At 40.8% G+C, this 24870-nt stretch overlaps 1 long non-coding RNA gene across 1 annotated transcript in view; it reads right to left on the minus strand.

The window, feature by feature from the left end:
• Window positions 1-1062: 1062 nt before the first annotated feature.
• LOC122466550 overlaps window positions 1063-24870 on the minus strand; it is a 52582-nt gene continuing 28774 nt past the window's right edge. The window contains exons 3-4 of the long non-coding RNA XR_006292164.1: window positions 3765-3829; window positions 1063-1318 (exon numbers count right to left, since the gene is read on the minus strand). This is a non-coding gene — a long non-coding RNA (uncharacterized LOC122466550). The remainder of the gene's footprint in view (window positions 1319-3764; window positions 3830-24870) is intronic.

Below are 24870 nucleotides of genomic sequence, written 5' to 3' on the forward strand. Positions count from 1 at the left end.
CTCCCTGTCATGGCTTCCTGGCTTAAATACTGGTGCCAGCCCGTCAGTGGGCTGTGAGAAGTTGCCACTCAGGTCATGCTGGGTGATGCTTCCCACAGGAGGCTAATTTAAGTCTCCTGTGGTGATATCAGTAGCTCATAACCCCCAGGATTCCAGGTTCTAACCCTGCAGTTTCTTCCACCTATGAGGCTGAGTCAGTTGGCCAGGGGCCTTTTTTGCAGCGTAGACGTACCCTTAGAGTATGCCCAGAAACAAACACCATGTGGGCAGGGTGTTCAATTGGGCATTTTCCTGACCAGGTGTGTGTGTGAGGGGGGGTCAGGCAAGACAGAGCAAAGACATGAAAGAGAGAGACCGAGAGCAGAGAAAGAAAACAAAGCAGCAGCCTGTAAGTATGATATGACGCGGGAGAAGCTTAGAGAAAGGTCGGGGGTACTGGCTGAAAGGGGCCTGCAATCTAAGAAATTGCCCCTTTGCTTTTGGCTCCTCCTGTGTTCGCAGAAGCTGGACATTGTTAAGCCCTTGTAAATAAACAAGAATGCGTCAGATCAAATACCATACTCCATCATGAATTTCTACCCCCAGCTGGAGCATGCCCAGGACCCTGAACTTTGACTAGCCGGTCAGCTATGACAAGCTGATAAAAGCTTTACTAAATTGCTCTTCCATTTTTTAAAGTATTTTTCCTAAACTTATTTTGATTGCAAATAAATTCCAAACATCATTACCTTACAAGGTATTGGGAATGTATTGTGGTATTGTGAATGTATGTGCTGTGGGTGAAATTCAGCCATGTGGTGCCCTGCACACTTCAGTTCCAGGGTGCATAGACTTTGTGCTGTCCTTCTGCCCAGAGCTGTATTTCAGGCTACAAGGTAGAAACGGATGGTTGGAAGTAAAGGGAATGTCACATGTCATATGAATAATCATGCTACCTACATTTGTAGTAAAGTCTTAGATCTGCCCCTATGCCTCTGATGTCACTATCACTGTAATGATTCAAAGCAGCCACATACACTCAGAAGTGTTTTATTCTATTTTTAGACAGAAATGGCTGGACACAATCATAGAATTAGTAAATTATCCCAGTCAACGTCTATTTAGAATTTTAAGAACTGCTGTTGCAATTTTAAACACCACTCAGATAGCAAACACCATAAGGATTTTCACTCATGTGGTTTCTCAGAAGAAACTTCTGTGGTCTGTTTAGTTTCCAGCCCACCAAGTTTTCCTGTCCTCCTCACTGCATAATCTGCTACAAGTGATTTGTGTGAGATGCTTCTCAAGAAAAATAGGCTTGATTCGGCCCTCATCCAATCTGTAATGTAAAGAAATAAACTGGTATATACTGCCCTGTCAAGCTGGCTAATTTGGATTTACACTCCAAAACTGTTCAAGGAGAATTATGTCAGACTCTAATTTATGGCAAAATACAGATATATCATCCTATCACAGAAAGTGATGCAGATCTTAGGTTCTGGAGGAGGTGTGGTAATTGTATAAATGAGAGGGATATCATCAGGAAAACACTGAAATCACATGCAGCCCTAATAAACTGGCTACCTTGGAACAAGTAAAAAGTGAGAGAAAGAGAGAGCAAGAGAGCGCCCATGCGAGAAGGAAAAACGTATGTGACTGATGCTAGTTTCATTGCTTGCTGTGCTACCAGAAGGTGCTTAGATATCAGGGTGGAATGTATGGCATAAAAACTTAAATAGACACAGGGTGGCCACTCACGCATCCCCAGAATACTGGACTGTCTGCTACTTCTGGAAATGATGTGGCCCCTCCCTCAGCAGTGTGACCATATGAAGTGATGCCACAGAGGGGACACCGTTTTGAAGAACACGCCACCCCGCCCCCACCAGTGTGACCTCTAATGCGCTGTGTCACACCAGTGGCGGGGAAGCAGTGCACTCTTCAAAATGGCATCTCCCATCCAATGCCACGTCTAGTTTTGTCTCAGTACTGGTTGGGGGACAACCTTAGAAAAGCAACACCGTCCAGCTGAAAACCAGATGAATGGCCTGCCTAGACGAGAGGCAGTTGTAAATCAGTTCTCCAGCAACTTTAATTTGCCTTATGAGGGCCTAGAGCCTACGCAAACCTCTATACATTCTGATGCTGAAACAAGACTCAGGTGGATGGAGATGACCAGAGGCAAGGCTGGATGAGTGATCAAGATACGTCACAGCATGAACGCAGAGGAGCACAAATTAACACACTGCTTCTTTCAAGAGACAGACACAAACAAAGGTGAAGGACAACAGAAAAATTAATGAGTTAATAGAATCTTCTGATTAAGTATGCTAGTTATCTCTTGAAAGCCTGGTCTGTGTTAGGAAAATTAACTGTTGCTGACAATGGGTTGAACAATGATTAGGGCCCTACCAAATTCATGATCCATTTTGGTCAATTTCATTGTCATAGGATTGTTAAAATAGTAAATGTCATTATTTCAGCAATTTAAATCTGAAATTTCACGGTATTGTAATTGTAGGTGTCCTGACCCAAAAAGGAGTTGTGGGGAGGTCACAAGGTTATTGTAGGGGGGCTTGCGATGCTTCTACCCTTACTTCTACGCTGCGGCTGGCAGTGGCACTGCCTTCAGAGCTGGGCACCCAGCCAATAGCTGCTGCTCTCCGGCCACACAGCTCTGAAGGTAGCATAGATGTAAGGGTGGCGATACCGCGACCCCCCCTGCAACTCCCTTCTCAGGCAGGACCCCCAATTTGAGAAACGCGGCTCTCCCCTCTGAAATCTAGGGTAAAAGCACACAAAAGACCAGATTTCACTGGGGGAGACCAGATTTCATGGTCCATGATGCGTTTTTCATGGCCATGAATTTGGTAGGGCCCTAACAATGATGCATCTGAACCATTACTAAACACAGTTTAGCTGCAAGCATAGCCAAGAACAAGTTGTTAAACTATGGTTTCAAAAACAGCACTTATTTTTATGAACTTAGGCAAGCCTTTTGAATGATCCATGGTGCACAGCGTCAGCATAAGATCACAGGAGAACCATGGGATGCTTCCAACACCCAATGGGGGTGTGAAGATAATGGTAGTTCAGTGCATAATATGAGTATTATTCATATCCATTGTCTAATCCTGCTCAGAGTCAAACTAAATGACATGGTGATTAAAACACCAGTGGCCACTGGTGCTACTTTGTCCATATGTACTGCTACCACTGATGAAAATTTAGGAAAAAAATTCTATTGTAAACAAGGCCTGAGAAGTTAAGTGACTTGCCCCAGGTCAGCCAGAGAATCAGATGCTGAGTCAGGAAAAGAATCCAGGAGCCAGAGCTTATATACTCAACTAGAGTAAATCAATGCAGCTCCACTGAAGATAATGTATATCAACTGAGAATCCGGCCTAAACTCTTAGTCCACTGCTCTTTCTAACCACTATGGTTTAGTCAACTTTCATCCAAATTCCTTGCCCGGCTGATGATAAAAGACTTACAGCTATGTTAAAAAAGATCTGTGTTGCATGCCCTGTATATTTTTATACATTATATGAGTTGTGTTAGTTTTTGCAATTAGAAATAGTAATTACTCAGTTGGGCCTGATCGACAATGTCCTTAAAACAAAACAAAGGCTTTTTGTATTTTTTCCAGTTGATCTCCAAGTAATTATTGTTAAAATCTGTTACACAGTCCTTTTAAGATCGACTCATTTTTAAATTTTCTATCTTTCTTCATGCTTTGCTATGGAGTTTACTCAGAGAGAAAGTGAGAGATAGAAAGCAGGTACCTGAATACTATCTGCTTTTAATATTTCATATTCCTCTTCTTTCTTTGCATAATAACTTTCCAGACCTGTAGGGAACATAACATGAAAAGGAGATGCCAGCAGCTGATAACAAAACATGAGCTTCATTCAAATGTGCAAATGATGTGTATTTATTTCTAAATGAAAAACTAAGCAAAAAATCTGCTGCATACTCACACATTAAAATTTCCCAGAAGCTCGTCTAACTGGCATCAGTAAGCTGTTCCTATAAGGTTTTGTAGAACATGTTTCCTTACGTAGAGAACAGAGTACCAATGTGCTAGGAACTATGCAAGCACAGAAGAGGAGACAGTCCCTACCCTGAAGAGCTTACAGTGCTATTCTTTTGTTAAAATGCTATTTGAATTTGGATATAGCTCTTTTGGGTATGAACAAGGAGGGGAGGAAAATGCTAATGCTTCTCTATTGTTATTTATTGGTTGGTGTCAGTTTGTTAAAGGGGGTAGGACATGCACATACAAATAAAGGTGGTGATTTTAATATACTGTGGACAAATAGATAAAGGAATACATGGCATATGGGTCTCAATTAAATGTATGCACTTAATTGTGCATCATTCACTAGGAAATACCAAAGTAAGGGGGTGAAGACAAGGGGAAAGGATGTTGCTTGGGGAATTTAAAGGCCAAGTTATGCCCCAGCCCTGCATGGATGTGCTAGGAAGTGGAGAGGATGCTGAGAGACCCTGTCCTGTCCTCTGCACATATGCATACAGGGCAGAAGCCATATGGGGGAGACAATCAATCCCCCACCCTTAATAGCACGTCTGCAGGCAGCTGCATGGTAGCATGAGCATAGGCTACACACCCTTTCTGACAGGTGTAGCAAAAAGCACTGTAGTCTGCACACACCAGCCACCCCGAGCCAGATGTGAAAAGTTATTTAGGTGCCTAAAAATGCAGCTAAGCACCTGGTGCAATTTTTAAAAGCACTTTGGTGCCTAACTCTTAGTGAAACCAGTGCGGGTTAGGAACTTGGGCACTTCTGAAAAATCCTACTAGGTGTCTATGTGCATCTTTAAGCACCTAAATACCTTTAAAAATCTGGCCCTATGATAGCAAAGACCTTAATCCTTCCTTCTCCTCTGCTCTGGAGTGCAGGCATGCCCTTCTTTCAGTGCTCTAAGCAGCCATCATTTAGCCCTAAATGTTTAAAAGAAGAGTTCCCAATACCTGAGCACATAGCTTATGTGAGTGGCAACTACATCTGTTTGCATACAGGTGGGAGTCTCGCCTGAGTAACGATTTCATGACTGGGCCCCATATTAACACTATGTAACTTTACCTATATACATAATGTTCATCTGGTTCTCTTACTTTTCCAGGAAACAGACACTGACATACTACCCTGATGGAGCCTTGTAAGAATGTTGCTAGGCCAGCTAGATTTTTGTCTCCAATGTGCATTGACACATCAAAAACAACAGTCTCGTCTTTTTTATGAAAAGCAGCAGTCTACCTTTCGATGGTGCCTTTCTCTGTCATTTGGGCCCGCTTTTGCTGCCACTGAAATCAGTGGCATCACTTTTTATGGGGTACTAGCACAAGCAGTAATTAAATTACAGGGGCTGCTGCCACAACAGTTTACTCCAAAGTAACTCTTATTGACGTCATTGGACTTGCACTTGGTTTATACTAGCATAAGTGCAATCAGAATCAAGACCATGGTCTTCAAAATAGAGGATATTTGCTATAAGGATACTTATTAGAAAACAAACAGGAGCCTGAGTTTGCCAAGCTCATACTGCAAGACTGTTTTAGTCAGGCGAGTTTTTGGTTTATTATTATCTTGACTTTGGAGACAATTTTTTTGAGATGGTTGGTTGGTGTGTCCCCCCCCCCCCTTTTTGGGGGGGGGGCTTTTAATTTGGCATTATAGGCAAGGAAAGGCTCTACTAAGAGCAGAATATGTTCTAAGCTGCTTTGCATTCTGAGTTTTTTAATAATGATTTTACACAGTACCTAGCCATTTATGATCAAAAGTTACCTTCATAACGGAGTTTAAAATACGAGCAGTTAACAACCCAAAATGAATAATTTTATTAGACATTCTCAAGTGTACACTACTAGCACAACTCACTGAGGTAGCAGTCAAGAACTCACTACGTGAATGCTAATTTTCTTAATTAGGAAAAAAAATCTTCTACCTTCAACTATTTTTCTCTTTCCTTATGGCATTTTCTTAGTTTTATTCCTTTAATTACATCCTTATTAGCATTATAGTTCCTCATAAAACAAACGTATCTTTTGATTATTTTATTTTTCTTTAAATAATGTAATTTGTTCTAATCCACTGGAAGGTGATGAGGGAGAGCAACTGTCAACGTAAAGAATAGGGGAGTGCTGGGTGCAAGACACAGCTGGAGCGTACCTGGTTGTGGTCAGACAGTGCTCGTTTGTGCCTTCATTTTTTTACCCCTTTGAGATCTGAGCAGAATCATGGCTGTTGTAGCTTTATGGAATGCAGATCTATAATTTCGGCTCTAAACACAGCAGCAAATTAGGTCACCTTAACAGAAACTTGAGAAAGAGTCACCAGCAGGTTCAGTTCCAGGAGGTTCTAAGGCAGTGGTGGGCAACTCGCGCCGCTTCCCGCAGCTCTCATTGGCCAGGAACAGAGAACCGCGGCCACTGGAAGCTGTGGGCGGCCGTGCCTGCAGGTGGTCAATGTAAACTAACTGTCTCATGGCCTGCCAGTGGATTACCCTGATGGGCCACCTGTGGCCCACAGATTGCCCACCACTCTTCTAAAGCCTAGAAAAAGAGAGGCATCTTACAGTGCATTCTAAGGTCATGACCCTAAAGTATGGATCATATGAGCTGACCCCACTGCCCACAGAGAGCTATCCTGACTTGTGTGACTGAAGGAGACCCCTGCACAGAGCAGCTTGCAGGATTGGGGCCTAAGAGTGCTCAGGCTCTGATATATGTCTGACAGGAATTAATTAGAGGTCACAGCCTGTTACTGGGACTTAACTTTTACCTCAGGGCAGACACCCACAGCATTCCTGCCATAAACACGAGAGGTGGCTGGGCATAGGCAAAGAGGCAGTCTTTGAGGTAACTAGGACCTTAACCAGCACCTCGAGAAGTGTACAGGTAGCCATTCAATGGTAAAGAGTACTGATGTATAAGTTCTCAGCAGTCTACCCTACTCAAAAAGTGGGTAAACATATTCTACAGTAGTTGAAACATTTCATTGTCAATCAAAGTTATGACCAGCAAGAAGGCCATGCAGTTGTCTAATTTTCCAGTAAAAGATGTGTATAATCCTGGTGGGAATGTGTCTGAGAGAAAATAATAAAATCTCTTCCAACTACAGCTGTCAAGCAATTAAAAAAAATTGCACTTAATCACGAGATTAAAAAATAATCACGATTAATCGCAGTTTTAATTGCGCTGTTAAACAATAATAGAATACCAATTTAAATTTATTATACATATTTTGGATGCTTCTCTACATTTTCAAATATACTGGTTTCAATTACACTACAGGATACGAAGTATACAGTGCTCACTTTGTGTTATTTTTTATTACAAATATTTGCACTGTAAAAAAAGATAAGCAAAAGAAATGGGACGTTTCAATTCACTTCATACAAGTACGGTATTGCAATCTCTTTATCATGAAAGTGAAACTTACAGATGTAGAATTTTTTTTTTTTACATAACTGCACTGAAAAACAAAACTGTGTAAAACTTTAGAGCCTATAAGTTGACGCATGAAGGGGTACATGAATGTTTAGCATATCTGGCACATAAATACCTTGCAAGACCAGATACAACAGTGCCATGGGAATACCTGTTCTCACTTTCAGGTGACACTGTAAATAAGAAGTGGGCAGCATTATCGCCCGTATATGTAAACAAACTTGTTTGTCTTAGGTTTCAGAGTAGCAGCCATGTTAGTCTGTGTTCGCAAAAAGAAAAGGAGTACTAGTGGCACCTTAGAGACTAACCAATTTATTTGAGCATAAGCTTTCGTGAGCTACAGCTCACTTCATCGGATGCATTCCAATGAAGTGAGCTGTAGCTCACGAAAGCTTATGCTCAAATAAATTGGTTAGTCTCTAAGGTGCCACTAGTACTTGTTTGTCTTAGTGATTAGCTGAACAAGAAGTAGGACTGAGTGGACTTTTAGGAGGTGAATTGAAAAATACTATTTCTTTTGTTTCTTTTTTTACAGTGTAAATATTTTTAAACAAAAAGAATAATATAAAGTGAGCACTGCATGCTTTGTATTCTGTGCTGTAATTGAAATCAATATATTTGAAAATGTAGAAAAGCATGCAAAAATGTATAATAAATTTAAATTGGTATTCTATTGTTGTTTAATAGTGCTAATAATTAAATAGTTAATAATTAAAACTGCGATTAATCATGACTTTTTGAATCTAGTTAATTTGTTTTGAGTTAATCACTTGAGTTAACTGTGATTAATTCACAGCCCTACTTCTAACTATCTTGGATTTTTTATAGCACCCATCATTATGGTATTTTTACCAGATGAAGATCTAAGGTTAGTTCTGGCCATTGGCACTAGCTGTGAGTTCTGGAGCAGTTTGTGTGTTAAAAGAAAACACAAGTGATATGGTCTCCTGGATAGGTGACCAAACTGTGTGCATGTCAACACTGCAATTAAACACCTGTGACTGGCCCAAGTCAGCTGATTCAGGGTCTTGTAGCTCAGGCTACAGGGCTGTAAAATTGCAATGTGGAGCCCAAGAGGTGGGATCTTGCATGGGGAGAGGGTCCAAGAACCCCAGCTCCACTCTGGGCCCAAACATCTACACTGCAATTTTACAGCCCTGTAGACAAAGCCCGAGTCAGCTGACATGGGCTGGGCCTGGGTATTTAATTGCAGCATAGAGATACCCTGTGAGATAGGCCACCCGAGTTCTACTCCTGCCTCTGTGAATCTCTGCTTCTGTGACTTTAGACAAATCACTTAACACATCTGTGCCTCAATTTCCCTCTGCCTCTAAAATAGAATAGTAATGTTTACTTAAGATGACCATATTTTCAAAATCTAGAGTCAGGACACTTTTGTGGAGGCAATTCTTAGGATGATGAAAAAGCCATACCAAAAGCACAATGTTTCTTAAAAGTTGTGCAGGTGTCATGAGTGCCAGAGTCTGACTCAGTAGTGATACATGGATATTTTTCATAATGGAGGATTTGTTTCCAATGACTTTGTGTTCTGAATAACTTGTCACGAAACTCTGAACAAGCATTGTTAAAACTCATACAGAGCAAAAGAACACCTCGGATATTGTTTACACTCATTCAACTTTTCACGCCCACCCCATTTATCAGAGTGAACACTCATTTCACCTGATTGATTGTTTTTTTCAAGCTATTTTATTATTCTTGGTAGAAATTGTTCTGTGCTCACCATGAACATTTTGTAGTTATTAAAAAACCCTAAAGATTTTGATTAATGAAATAAATAAATAATAAATAAAATAATAAACCATCTCAGATGACCTAAAAGAAGCTCTTGGGAATATCATACAAGATAGATCTTTGGTCACTTTCTGCTTTCCCACCTTTGTAAAGCATGTTGCAATAGATTGCCCAGCTGAGAATCTGCCCCATTTGACGTTATGAATGAGATTGGTTAAGTATTCATCTCCTTATTTTTATTAGAGACTTGGGGGCTTGCATACAGGGTGATGTCTAGCCAGCAGGAACTGCTATTTGAGTGCTTCTGTTTTTCATCAGAATAAGAGAAAATAAAAATGTTTTGACTTTGCAAGATACAGGATTAAAAGCAGCTGCGACACTGGTGAAAGAGAAGTTCTAAATAAAACCTACTCAAAAATAAAGAGGAAGAGTCATGACAAGCGATCACTTTTGTTTTCTAATATCAAATGGCAGTTGGATTAACATATCAGGTCTCCCATGCCCAGGGCCCTCACTCAAATCTTTCATTTCCTAAAGTTCAACGGGCAGCAAGTACCTCCATCTCAATATCTTTGCCGTCTTGAGTGTTAATCCTTTTGGCATGCAGTGAAATATTCTTTTTGCAAATGAACTTCAGATTCTTTACCCACCAAAATATGCAAACTTCAATTTTGATCGTCTACAAACCGTTGTCAGGTTAGGTTTGAGAATAGTGTGGCAAATTTATCTTCCAAAAACATCTGTGCTTAAATTGCCCACCAAGGTATCATATACTGCTTCTGATCTAACAACTTTGCAAATTGCTTTCCTGATTAAAAAAAAAAAAGACACTGATTATTCTAACTTCAAAAGGCAAGGTGAAAATACATTCTGCAAAATGACAGCAATTATGCAAGGGGGGGCGTTATTTATAGATGTGCAATAGACATCAGTTAATCATCACCATCAAGGCTGATTTCTAGTGTTAGTTTAGGTGAGATTTTAGATGCCTAACTCATTATCAGCTTCAAATGATACCTGTTCCTCTCCACTAGCGGTTTCACTTTCAACAGTCTTAGACAACATAGAATGCAAACAATGTAGCTGTAATTAAGTCATTCTCCAGGGAAGAGATAATAGTGAGTTAAAAGATACCTTGAGAGTGCTAATTTATCCACAGGGGTTCTTTTCTATTAGAGTTTAAATACTTTTAAGACTTAGTAGAAAAGTCCTAATTTGAAAGAACTGCAAAAGATCAAAGTAAACAAAGGAAAGACGTCATTACACAGCATTAGTCTTATAGGTCATACACATACATCTCTAATAGTATTTTAACACTTGTGCTTTAATCTCTTTTGGTAAAACCAGAGATTTGCATCCAGAAACTACCCCATTGTCCCCCAAAACTGCAAGTAGTCACCTAATTACATTTAATTAATTATGGATGGTTAGTTACTAGTCACAGCAGAATCTTGGCCAAAGCCATGAACACTGCAAATAAAAGGAGAAAAGAATTCATTGTATATCTAAACTAGGGAATATATAGTATTTTAGTAACTGGAAGCAGAGACCAACACGATCATCTAGTTTTTCCTCTTGCCAGCCTATGATAGTTCTAGTATTATGGAGAGGTAGTAGGTTTCCAAAAATTAAAGTTGCCACCAGCTTCCATTTTAAAGCCCTATTTTCGCTCCCTTATAACTTAAGTTTGGACATTTCTATATTTACTCTGCAGTAAAGGGAGACTAGTTCTGCAAAGGTCAAAGAAAATTTGTCAGTTTGACAATATCCACCTCCTGAAGTGAAGAAACAGATTGACAGAGCCAGAAGAGTACCCAGAAGTCACCTACTACAGGACAGGCCCAACAAAGAAAGTAACAGAACGCCACTAGCCGTCACCTACAGCCCCCAACTAAAAACTCTCCAGTGCATCATCAAGGATCTACAACCTATCCTGAAGGACGATCACTCACTCTCACAGATCTTGGGAGACAGGCCAGTCCTTGCTTACAGACAGCCCCTCAACCTGAAGCAAATACTCACCAACAACCACACACCACACAACAAAAACACTAACCCAAGAACCTATTCTTGCAACAAAGCCCGTTGCCAACTCTGTCCACATATCTATTCAGGGGACACCATCATAGGGCCTAATCACATCAGCCACACTATCAGAGGCTCATTCACCTGCACATCTACTAATGTGATATATGCCATCATGTGCCAACAATGCCCCTCTGCCATGTACATTGGCCAAACCGGACAGAGAATAAATGGACACGAATCAGACGTCAAGAATTGTAACATTCAAAAACCAGCCGGAGAACACTTCAATCTCCCTGGTCACTCGATTACAGACCTAAAAGTCACAATATTACAACAACAAAAACTTCAAAAACAGACTCCAACGAGAGACTGCTGAACTGGAATTAATTTGCAAATTGGACACCATTAAATTAGGCTTGAATAAAGACTGGGAGTGGATAGGTCATAACACAAAGTAAAACTATTTCCCCATGCTTATTTCCCCCCCACCCCCGCCGCCCCCACTGTTACTCTCACCTTCTTGTCAACTGTTGGAAATGGGCTATCCTGATTATCACTACAAAAAGTTTTCTTCTCCTGCTGATAATAGCTCACCTTAATTGATCACTCTCATTATAGTGGGTATGGCAACACCCATTTTTTCATGTTCTCTGTGTGTGTATATATATCTTCCTACTGTATTTTCCACTGCATGCATCCGATGAAGTGGGTTTTAGCCCACAAAAGCTTATGCTCAAATAAATTTGTTAGTCTCTAAGGTGCCATAAGTACTCCTTGTTCTTTTTGTCAGTTTCTGAATCACATAAAATCACCCTAATCTGAGAAGGCTGCTATAACCATGGTCACTGGAGGGGCCTCACTGAGAGTGCTCCGTCAGGGCAAACTGAAAAGAATGGGACAGACAATCCTCAAAACTGATGGTTTATTCTAATAATTAGATTCACTGAGCCAGCAACAAAACAGCTTCTGCAACACTTTTCTGGTTATCCAGAAACCAAAAATATAGTTCCCTTAAAGCAACCCAGCCCTGGGCTCCCACCCAGACAGCCAAATCAAATATGAGGAGGATCACTGAAAATCTTATTCACCATGTATAAAGTTTTACCAGCCCCAAGAAATTGGACACATTATGCTCTGTGTTTCGGATTTTACTCAAATACACACTTACAGCCAATTCTTATTAACTAATCTCCATTGTATTAAAAAGAAAAGAGAGTTCTTATGGTTAAAAGATCATTATACACAGAGATATGAATAAAGTCCTTAGGTCAGTTTCATAGCACAGATGTTGAGCTGCTGTTTTGCAAAAAATCCTTCCAGAATCAATTCATTAAGTCATAGTGCAACAGGCAGGCCATGTATTTAAATTCTTCCATGAGAAATTGCAGGGTAATCCAGAATAGAGCTGGATAGCTCAGTCTTGCAACTTAAACTTCTCCTGACAAAGCTTAAGCAGATCTGAGATGACAGGATCAGGCCCTAGAGTTCTCTGGCAGGCTACAATATCCTCTTGACAGCAGATAATACCACAGGCATTCCTTGGATGAAGAATAGGTAATATACATTGTTTCTTTGAAGTAAACTTTCTATTTCCTATTTATACACTGGTAGTTAGTTGCATTGATTAGCATAAGGCAATTCACCATTCAAAGGTTCACAGGTAGTTTACTACAAACTTAAAAGAGAAATAAAGACAATGATATTATTACACCACACATTTCATCTAATTGACAATATTCCCTTTAGATCTCTGAATCAACAGAATATAGTGATGAAATATTACCAACAGGAACCGAAGTTTTGCATCTACTGGCTAATTAGATCACATTGTTAAATTCCTAACAGATATAGGTAAACACAGACAAATACAATTAGTATTTACTTCTAATTCTGTGACAATATAGGTTTACATTTTAAAGGTTTAATACATCTAAGATCGCTTTGATAGCTATCTACAAGAAATGGCCCTGTTTACCATTTCAGTACTGCCCTAATATGTTCTTAAAGGTTGATCTTTAGATCACTTAGCCTACTGGTTGTTTAACCCTCGCTGGCTCAGTGTCACAGCTTCTCTAAGGTTACTAATTCCATGCTACATCTGACAAAATTAAGCAAAGTTCTCAATTATGTTTGTTATGGATAGTTTTGGGCCAAATACTTTGGTTTCAGTGGGAATTATGGGCCCATTCCTGTGTCAGTTGTTAACTGATTGATTGATTGGGCATTGACTTTAGTGGGAGCATGACTGAGCACTATGGCCAGAACTCACTGAAGTCAATAGGAGTCTTTCCTTTGGACTAGTCTCTATATGTGTAAGTGAGTGTGTTGCTCTGTTAGCTGCATGTTGCTCAGAAAGAACATTAGGGGTATTTCCCGGAAAAATCATGGAGCAGGTCCTGAAGGAATCAATCCTGAAGCACTTACACGAGAGGAAAGTGATCAGGAACAGTCAGCATGGATTCACCAAGGGTAGGTCATGCCTGGCTAATCTAATAGCCTTCTATGATGAGATTACTGATTCTGTGGATGAAAGGAAAGCAGTGGATGTATTGTTTCTTGACTTTAGCAAAGCTTTTGACACGGTCTCCCACAGTATTCTTGTCAGCAAGTTAAAGAAATATGGGCTGGATGAATGCACTATAAGGTGGGTAGAAAGTTGGCTAGATTGTCGGGCTCAACGGGTAGTGATCAATGGCTCCATGTCTAGTTGGCAGCCGGTGTCAAGTGGAGTGCCCCAGGGGTCGGTCCTGGGGCCGGTTTTGTTCAATATCTTCATAAATGATCTGGAGGATGGTGTGGATTGCACTCTCAGCAAATTTGCGGATGATTTGATTGGGGATTGGTCCTGCTTTGAGCAGGGGGTTGGACTAGATGACCTCCTGAGGTCCCTTCCAACCCTGATATTCTATGATTCTATGATTCTACAGCTAATTGGTATCTACAGCAAGATTGGTTACTTACCTCAAATGCCAGTGTTTCTGGAGCTGAAAGAATAGGATTCAATTCTCAGCTTTGCAGGTGTTTGTAGCTGATTATTATGGAGAGGAAGGTAGCCTGTCATTAAGATCATGGTTCCATTATTAAGCTGATCCTATCCTCCCTAGTAAACTCGAGAGGAAGAAGAAAATCCTCATGCTTTCAAATGTTTACAGTTACCTCTCAGAATATTTGCTGAAAAGTGTGATTAAACTAAGTGTCTTTGAGATTAAATGATCCTTAACTGGCTATTTTATTTTCATTTTTTTGAAAAATGTCTGTTTCTTTGTGACTCTTTACCTGTCCAAGAAAATTACATTACCCCACAACACATGAATCCTAGACTGATTTTGACATATAGTCATGAAGAAGCAGTTTTCAAGGGAAGGAATATAGTAAACTATTTAACAAATTGCAATTACGTGAAAACTAGATCAGATACTAATACTTTTATTTATACCACACCCAAAAATGTGCTAGGTGCATCTACTTAAGCAATACCAACATAAATTATTTGATACAAAGTATATAATATGACAAAGAGTGAGAGAGAGAGAATACGTATGGATGTGGTGTGTCATCCAGTTTCTATCAGCTTGAGTTCAAAATGTTCACATTACTCATGAGTGATGAGACCACCTGTGAGTTCTACAGGTCATCCCCAATGAGTGTAAATCAAATCTTTATACCACACCAGCATGTGTTCTATTTACCACATTGCACACGTGTAGTGCTGAGAGATACTGTGGTGATAAACACTGAATAAGATGCATAGTGAAAAATAACTGATCCATTTCAGAAACTTCTATAATTATCAAAAATTGATTTTTTGTACCTAATGTCATGATTTTAAGGTCCTCTCAGAACCTATTAGAGTCAGGAGCAAATGTTGGGTTCCATTGGGAATCTGGAAATTTCCCCTGCCCAATGGTATGTAGCACCAATCCCTAGCAATAAAATGGTGTGAGATATCTGCTCTTAAGACTGTCATTTGTATAGGACAGAATACTGCCTGTCCTGCATCTCAGACCAGTGAACTGGGAGATGAGGATGAAGGGAGGAAGAAAAAAAATGTATTAGATAGGGTTTCTCATTGGAAACTGCTTGCATTAGCTTGGAGATATGAGGTAAAATCCTGGCCCTGATGAAATCTAAGGGAGTTTTACCATTGACTGCAATGGGGCCAGGATTTCATCCTTAGAATTTTAGAAATACTCCCAGCAGAGGTAGATTTAGATGACAAAGTGCAAGTGAGATGATCAAGGCAAATGTTAAAAGCTGTTTACCACGTGGATATCCCCACCACAGATATGGTGTATGTACGCACATTGTTCAATTAAACAGGCATGAACAGGAAGCATATTTAAGTTGACTCATTTTCCAGTCTCCTGAATTAATATATTTCAGTGAGATTTCTTTGCACATAATTTAAATTAGTAGGGTTCCAAAGAAAACTCTGAAGCAACTCAGAACTATGCCATTTCATTGTGGAAAATTAAACCCACCTAATGAATTTTCATAATAGATACCAATGAAGAGGGATTTATAATGAAAGTGAATATACCATAGACCAAACAAAGAAGAAAAATTCCATACCAGGCTGCCTTGAAAATATGAAAGAAATACAGAGCACCTTTTTCTGAGGCTCTTCTCAGGAGACAAGCATTTTGTAAATTACACTGCTCTGATGATACAAAAGTATTTCATGTAGCAGTAGCTAGCAGCAGTGGTAGAGCTGGCTTATTAATATTTCATGGTGAAAAGATAAACTAAGAGACAAGTGCATTGTTGTCTGGGTTTCACTCCATGTCATTTACTAATGTCTATGATTTTTGAAATGCTAGCATTGAAACATGTGATTATACCCTTACAGTTGCCATATACTGTGCACTAAACTAGTCATGCATTTGAGGAACGGTTATTGGGAAAAGCAGATGACAGCACAGTTAGATACTAACAGAACCAAAGTATAGACCAAATGCTGGTTTACTTCCTCAATTAAGAACTTGATTTTATCTTCAGATCAACATGTTAAAGTAATAATAAAAGTATAGTATTTGCATTTGTGGGAACCTCAGAGTTAAGAATACCTTGGGAATGGAGGTTGTTCGTAACTCTGAAATGTTCGTAACTCTAAACAAAACGTAATGGTTGTTCTTTCAAAAGTTTACAGCTGAACAGTGACTTAATACAGCTTTGAAACTTTACTATGCACAAGAAAAATGCTGCTTGCCCCTCCCCCCCCCCTTTTTTAGTCATTTACATTGAATACACTGTACTGTATTTGTTGCTTTTTTTTTTTTTTGGCCTCTGCTGCTGCCTGTACTTGGGTTCCAAATGAGGTATGTGGTTGATTGGTCAGTTCATAACTCTGGTGTTCATAACTCTGAGGTTCCACTGTAGTTATTCAAATGCTCTGATCTAGGTCCCATATGAGGCAACCTTCATGAACATTGACTGTTTTGCAACCTGGATGGAATATGCAACCCACATGAGTCTCCTTAATAGACAGTTGTCTGCATACATGCCATTTTATATTGAACAAAAACGTAGCTACTCAGGGATTCATGTCGAGTTGAGATATTTCCTGAGGAACTTTTGATCCAAAACTCAAAGAATTACACTTTTCCTTATCCAACAGTAGTTTACTAATTTGTGACTGATATAAGAGAGATCGCTATTTAGATCATACAATTAAATAATGAATGTTCTTCATTACATTTTGGTTTCACCACACAGTGAATGAGAGAACACAAGTAAAGGGAAATTGCTCATAAAAATGTTAGAGGGGATTGCAGACATTTTACCATGTCAGAGTATCAGAGGACTGGAAGGAACCTCAGGAGGTCATCTAGTCCAGTCCTCCGCACTCATGGCAGGACTAAGTATAATCTAGAAACATCCCTGACAGGTATTTGTCTAACTTGCTCTTTAAAATCTCCAATGATGGATATTCCACAACCTCTCCTCAGGCAATTTATTACAGCGCTTTACTACCCTGACAGGAAGTTTTTACTAATGTTCAGCCTAAGCCACCCTTGCTGCAACCTAAACCTGCCCATTGCTTCTTGTCCTATCCTCAGAAGTTAGAGAGAACAATTTTTCTCCCTCCTCTTTGTAACAACCCGTTATGTACTTGAAAACTGTTTTCATGTCCCCTCTCAGTCTTCTCTTCTCCAAACTAAACAAATGCAATTTTTCAGTCTTCCCTCATAGGTCACATTTTCTAAGCCTTTAATCATATTCATGATCTAATTTACCTCAATTTCAGTAAGGCATTTGATACGGTTCCACATGCGGAATTATTAGCTAAATTGGAAAAGATGGGGATCAATATGAAAATTGAAAGGTGGATAAGGAACTGGTTAAAGGAGAGATTACAACGGGTCACACTGAACGGTGAACTGTCAGGCTGGAAGGAGGTTACTAATGCAGTTCCTCAGGGATAGGTCTTGGGACCAATCCTATTTAATCTTTTTATTACTGACCTTGGCACAAAAAGTGGGAATATGCTAATAAAGTTTGCGGATGGCACGAAGCTGGGAGGTATTGCCAATACAGAGAGGGACTGGGATATCATACAGGAAGATCTGGATGACCTTGTAAACTGGAATAATAGTAATAGGATGAAATTTAATAGTGAAAAGTGCAAGGTCACGCATTTAGAGATTAATAACAAGAATTTTTGTTATAAACTGGGGACACAAAACAGAGGAGGAGAAGGACCTCGGAGTAGTGGTTGATCACAGGATGACTAGGAGCTGACAATGTCATATGGCTGTGAAAAAAGCTAATGTGGTCTTGGGATGTATCAGGCAAGGTATTTCCAGTAGAGATAAGGAGGCGTTAGTACCGTTATACAAGGCACTGGTGAGACCTCATCTGGAATATTGTGTGCAGTTCTGGTCTCCCATGTTTAAAATGGATTAATTCAAACTAGAACAGGTACAGAGAAGAACTAGTAGGATGATCCAGGGAATGGAAAACCTGTCTTATGAAAGGAGACTCAAAGAGCTTGGCTTGTTTAGCCTAACCAAAAGAAGGCTGAGGGGAGATACGATTGCTCTCTATAAATATATCAGAGGGATAAATACCAGGGAGGGAGAGGAATTATTTAAGCTCAGTACCGATGTGGACACAAGAACAAATGGATATAAACTGACCATCAGGAAGTTTAGACTTGAAATAAGATGAAGGTTTGTAACCATCAGAGGAGTAAAGTTCTGGAATAGCCTTCCAAGGGGAGCAGTGGAGGCAAAAGATATATCTGGCTTCAAGACTAAGCTTGATAAATTTATGGAGGGGATGCTATGATGGGATAGCCTAATTTTGGCAATTAATTGATCTTTGACTATTAGCGGTAAATATGCTCAATGGCCTGTGATGGGATGTTAGATAGGGTTGGATCTGAGATACTACAGAGAATTTTTTCCTGGGTGCCTGGCTGGTGAGTCTTGCCCACATGCTCAGGGTTTAGCTCATCACCATATTTGGGGTTGGGAAGTAATTCTCCTCCAGGGCAGATTGGCAGAGGCCCCGGGGGTTTTTCACCTTGCTCTGCAGCGTGGGGCACAGGTCACTTGCTGGAGGATTCTCTGGACCTTGAACTCTTTAAACGATGATTTGAGGACTTCAGTACATAGGTCAGGGGTTTGCTACAGGAGTGGGTGGGTGAGATTCTGTGGCCTGCATTGTGCAGGAGGTCAGACTAGATGATCATAATGGTCCCTTCTGACCTTAAAGTCTATGATTCTATGATCTTGTCAAACTAACCTGATATCCTTTTTCCCCATGAGATTGCAAGTTTGGTTCATAAAGCTAATCGTGTTAATATAAGATACTAGACTTCTGTAAGGTGTTTGATTTAGTACTGCACAACATTTTGATTTAAAAAAATTAACATGGCCACAATAAATGGATTACAATGTGTATGATAATCAAGGTGGGCCATTTCCAGCACAAATCCAGGGTTTAACAAGAACGTCTGAGGAACCGGGGGGGGGGCGGGGGTTGGAAGAGGGAAAAACAAGGGGAAATAGGTTACCTTGCATAATCACTTAGCCACTCCCAGTCTTTATTCAAGCCTAAGTTAATTGTACCCAAAGGCTGGAAGTTGAAGCTAGACAAATTCAGACTGAAACTAAAAAAAAAGTATGCCTGTAACAGTAAGGGTAATTAACCATTAGAACAAGTTGCCAAGGATCCTGGTGGATTCTCCATCACTGACAATTTTTAAATCAGGATTGGATTTAAAAAATAAATTAATTAATTAATATAATATAATATCTCGGAATTATTCTGGGGAAATTCAATTGCCTGTGTTCTACAGGAGTTCAGACCAGATGATCACAATGGCCCCTTCAAGCCTTGGAATCTGTAAATATTTTATTATTTTCTATTTCTCTAAAACTTTAAATAAAATGTATTTGTATTAAGGCAACTTGAACTTGGTATCTGAACTGTTACCAGAAAACTGTTGTTGGTTGGCCCAAGCAGAGAAAGTACTTTAACCTCTGAGGACAGCCAGCCAAATATACTATACTTGGAAATGAGATGTTGGGCATAGATTAGACTGCCATCTCCCTCTTCAAACAATGCCAGGGAAGAGTTGCTAAGGACAATTATAGACATGGTCAAAGCTAAGTGATCCAGGAGATAGAAAAATGTAAAAGCATTCAGAGGGCTCACTCCTTGCGTTTCAAAAGTCTGTTTATTTCCTGGCCTTGCCCAGAGGCACAAGTATCAAAATGCAGAGAGGAAAAAAAAAAGGCTACTATGGAATTATTTCTGACACATGAAACATCAGAAGAAAACAAGATCAAAGACATACAGGTAAGTATCTGATATTTTACCTTAAGTGACCTATCTCTAGTCCACACATCATGTGATATCTTAATGCCACTACAGGGACTCATACTAAGTAGAAAAACTTCCTAACGGTCAGGGTGGTAAAGCACTGGAATAAATTGCCTACGGAGGTTGTGAAATCTCCATCATTAGAGGTTTTTAAGAGCAGGTTAGACAATCACCTGTAAGGGACGGTCTAGATAATGCTTAGTCCTGCCTTGAGTACAGGGGACTGGACTAGATGACCTCTTGAGGTCCCTTCGATTCTATATCTTCCAGTTCTCAAATCTTATTTTTTCCCCCTTAATATCCATTCTCTGTTAAATATGTATTTTTGTCATCTTGTCAGATTGTATTAGTCGGTTTTACAGGTCCACTACTCTCTACTGAGGATTCCGTTACACATAGTAAGTGCTCCTGACGGATTCCAGATTGCAGCACTGGGACTGGAATCTACTATAGAACAGATACAGTGGAAGCTCAGCAGAACATGTTTGCCCATTATGCTAATGTGCCGCTGTCTTGAACACCCTAGGAGATGAGTTGATTGTTAATTAATTCAGTCAATGGCCTCTCATCTGGGATTGCCAACAAGGGTTGCAATTTTGATGGCACATTTTGTGATAGGGACACCTATCAGCTGACAGCATCAGCACATTTCACATATGCCACCAAGGAACCATCATGGCAATGCCAACATGGGCTGGATATGAGTTACCTGGACATGAATAGCTCCATGTTCCACTCTCAATGCTCTGTCACTCGCTGCTGCTAACTCTTGTTTTTCCTCTCTTTTAATTCTCTGTCCAACTTCACTTCTAAACAAATAATGCCCCTGGAAACTTGATTTGTTTGCATGCAAAAATGGCACCACTCAGTCTTACTAAAACTAGTTGTCTGTTTGACTTCCACTGTTTACAGTCCTTCCATTTCTTATTATTTCTCTAATAGCTAGCAAGGTTTGGTATGCTTCTCTTCATTAGATCCAGAAAACGTTACCACTGGTTTTCTAGGCACTCATTCAGTACCTTTCCAGTACCTTTATTACTATAGCTGGTGTGAAACTCTCTGGTACCTCCTTAGCTGAAGTTTCCTGCTGAGCTGCAGGGACTTCTGAACTAGCACTTATATCTGATAGCTCAGCTAGACTGGAACACTCTTTTCCTTCTTAGCGCTAAGTGTTCCAGTGTCATTGGCAGTAAACAGCTTTAAAACTACCTGCATTTCCCTGAAGAGCCCTTGAAATGTGCATTTTTTTTCTCCTCAGTATCTGCAAACGGGCATTGGCATCTATGTCAGACAAGTTTAAGGGATTCTGATTTTTTTTTCCAGGAAAGTATTTAATGTCAGTTCCAAGGCTAGTGTAATGGGGCTGCCACTCACCATTAGTGCACCTCCTTGCATCTAGATCTGGCAATGTAGCTCTCGCTGCATTGGGGGTCCCCTTGCTGCTTGTTGCTCATTCTGCGATAGTCCCTTCTGGTCAACTTGGCCTCTGGCCAATTTACCATTTACTCCACCCCTTCTAGAGTTATAAAGTCCAACAGAACAATGGTCCAAATGCTGTCTCCAGATGGTGTTCAGCCCCAGCTCAGGGTTCTGTGTCACTATGCCAGTGGCTGGCAGGGGAACCTGGGCCCGCCCTCTACACAGAGTTCCAGTCCAAGGACCCTATAACCAGTAGTCCCCGTTACTGTTACTATTTCTCTCGTTTCCTTCCTACCTAGACTCTCTATCTTCTCTTTCCTGTTTCTGGGTTTACCTCTGGAGTTCACTCTACTCCCCATGGTTACTTCACTCCTCCCAACTTCTTGCCAGACTCCTTACTCCAGGGCAGGATCTCATGGCTTATTCTCTCCCTAGACTTTCTCCTTGACCATGACAACCTCCTTTATCTTAGGGTGCAGGGAGGGCCCCCGAGAACAGGCTCCAGGCCCAGCCTGAACATCTATACTGCAAGTTTACAGCCCTGCAGCTGAGCCAGCTGACACAAGTCAGCTGCAAGTGTTTCACTGCAGTGTAGATATACCTTCAGGCCTCGCCAACTCTACCCAGGCTGCTGTGGGGTGCACACCAGTTCACAGCTAGTCAAAGGTATTAAAGTCTCTAGTGTGGTGCAGCTGCTTTTCCCTTCTCTGCTAACATAGTGGCCCTAAAGTGGCTTAACCTCTCTCTGCTCGCCCACTCTGCTACCAGCATAGCATGGCCAGAGGTGTGGGGTTTGGATGACCCTTTATCTTACTGATCATCAGCTGTGCTTTTGGACCGCTGTGGCCAATTGCCACCTGGTATCTGGTAGAACAAACTAAGGGCTGCTCTATCCCAGCAAATGGGAACCAGCCTGGTACAGAGCAGTGCAAATGTAAGCTTTAAACCACCTTTCCATCCCTCTTCAACACCCTCATGCACTATGGTCAGAGCCGCGCTCCTATGCCCAGGCATCTCCTCTGATTACATGGAGAGTCCCTAAGAATTTCTGCTTCAGCTAAACTGAATACTGGCAAACATCGTGTATGTGCTTTCCTTTGAGTGTCCGTGGGGAGCTGGAGAGCTGCTGGGGAATCTCAACAATTTCAATATATGGGAAAGTTCAAATCCTGTCTAGCATACGTCTGTCTCACAGTCAATCCTTGCTTTTCACTTCCCCCTCATGGGTATATGTACATGCCATCTCCTCTCTACAGTAAGGTGCCAAAATGTGTCTCTTTAAATCACTAAATCTTCCAATCACTTGCCAAGGTTTGTCAGAAAACATCCCCATCTGAACTGTTATCCTGTTAATCCACCTCCACAGGCCAAGAAGGGCATGTTGGCATCTGGCCAACCTATCACCTACCATTGGTTTTTCTTAGAACTGCTGGTAGGGCATATTTCTCTAGTGGGATTCTCACTGAAAGGCAGCCGTACTGAAACTCTCAGAACCAGACTTTTTTCCTAATCATTTAAGAATTTTGACTAAAGGCTTGTTCTAAGGATTCTGAATGGGATTAAAAATTTCTGCTTTGTAGTTTTCTGCCTTTACCTCTGCTCCCACATGAGGTAGCAGCACTGGCATTTCAGGGAAGATGTTCAAGTTGTAATGGCCATGCTGGCTGACTCTAATGGCATCAGTATAGAAGGGGTGTCAGTCAAAGTCTGGAGGCTGAACCCTATATAGACTTTTTAATTATTTTTTTAGGAAAAAAGACCGTCTCCCCTCTCATACGACAAAGCCATATATATGCCTGAGCTGTTCTTGTGCTTCTGTCTATGGCTCAAACAGAACAGGAGTACTTGTGGCACATTAGAGACTAACAAATTTATTAGAGCATAAGCTTTCGTGGGCTACAGCTCACCTCATCAGATGCATAGAATGGAACATATAGTAAGATATAGATATAGATATATATATATCACACACACATACACAGAAGGAAGAGGCTAATTAAGATGAGCTATTATCAGCAGGAGAAAAGAACGTTTGTAGTGATAATCAAGATGGCCCATTTAGACAGTTGACAAGAAGGTGTGAGGATACTTAACATAGGGAAATAGATTTAATATGTGTAATGACCCAGCCACTCCCAGTCTCTATTCAAACCCAAGTTAATGGTATCTAGTTTGCATATTAAATCAAGCTCAGCAGTTTCTCGTTGGAGTCTGTTTTTGAAGCTTTTCTGTTGCAAAATTGCCACCCTTAAATCTTTTACTGAGTGGCCAGAGAGGTTGAAGTGTTCTCCTACAGGTTTTTGAATGTTATGATTCCTGATGTCAGATTTGTGTCCATTTATTCTTTTGCGTAGAGCCTGTCCAGTTTAGCCAATGTACACGGCAGAGGGGCATTGCTGGCACATGATAGCATATATCACATTGGTAGATGTGCAGGTGAATGAGCCCCTGATGGAGTGGCTAATGTAATTAGGTCCTATGATGGTGTCACTTGAATAAATATGTGGACAGAGTTGGCATCGGGCTTTGCTGCAAGGATAGGTTCCTGGGTTAGTGCTTTTGTTGTGTGGTTGCTGGAGAGTATTTGCTTCAGGTTGGGGGGCTGTCTGTAGGCAAGGACTGGCCTGTCTCCCAAGATTTGTGAGAGTGATGGGTCGTCCTTCAGGATAGGTTGTAGATCCTTAATAATGCGTTGGAGGGGTTTTAGTTGGGGGCTGAAGGTGACGGCTAGTGGCGTTCTGTTATTTTCTTTGTTAGGCCTGTCCTGTAGTAGGTGACTTCTGGGAACTCTTCTGGCTCTATCAATCTGTTTCTTCACTTCCGCAGGTGGGTATTGTAGTTGTAAGAATGCTTGATAGAGATCTTGTAGGTGTTTGTCTCTGTCTGAGGGGTTGGAGCAAATGCAGTTGTATCTCAGAGCTTGGCTGTAGACAATGGATCATGTAGTGTGTCCTGGATGGAAGCTGGAGGCAAGTAGGTAAGTATAGTGGTCAGTAGGTTTCCGGTATAGGGTGGTGTTTATGTGACCATCACTTATTAGCACAGTAGTTTCCAGGAAATGGACCACTTGTGTGGACTGGTCTAGGCTGAGATTGATGGTGAGATGGAAATTTTTGAAATCATGGTGGAATTCCTCAAGGGCTTCTTTTCCATGGGTCCAGATGATGAAGATGTCATCAATATAGCACAAGGAGAGTAGGGGCGTTAGGGGACGAGAGCTAAGGAAGCATTGTTCTAGGTCAGCCATAAAAGTGTTGGCATACTGTGGGGCCATGCGGGTACCCATAGCAGTGCCACTGACTTGAAGGTATATATTGTCCCCAAATGTGAAATAGTTATGGGTGAGGACAAAGTCACAAAGGTCAGCCACCAGGTTTGCCGTG

Source organism: Chelonia mydas, chromosome 1 (genome assembly GCF_015237465.2).
Source record: "Chelonia mydas isolate rCheMyd1 chromosome 1, rCheMyd1.pri.v2, whole genome shotgun sequence".
Lineage (NCBI taxonomy): Eukaryota > Metazoa > Chordata > Testudines > Cheloniidae > Chelonia > Chelonia mydas.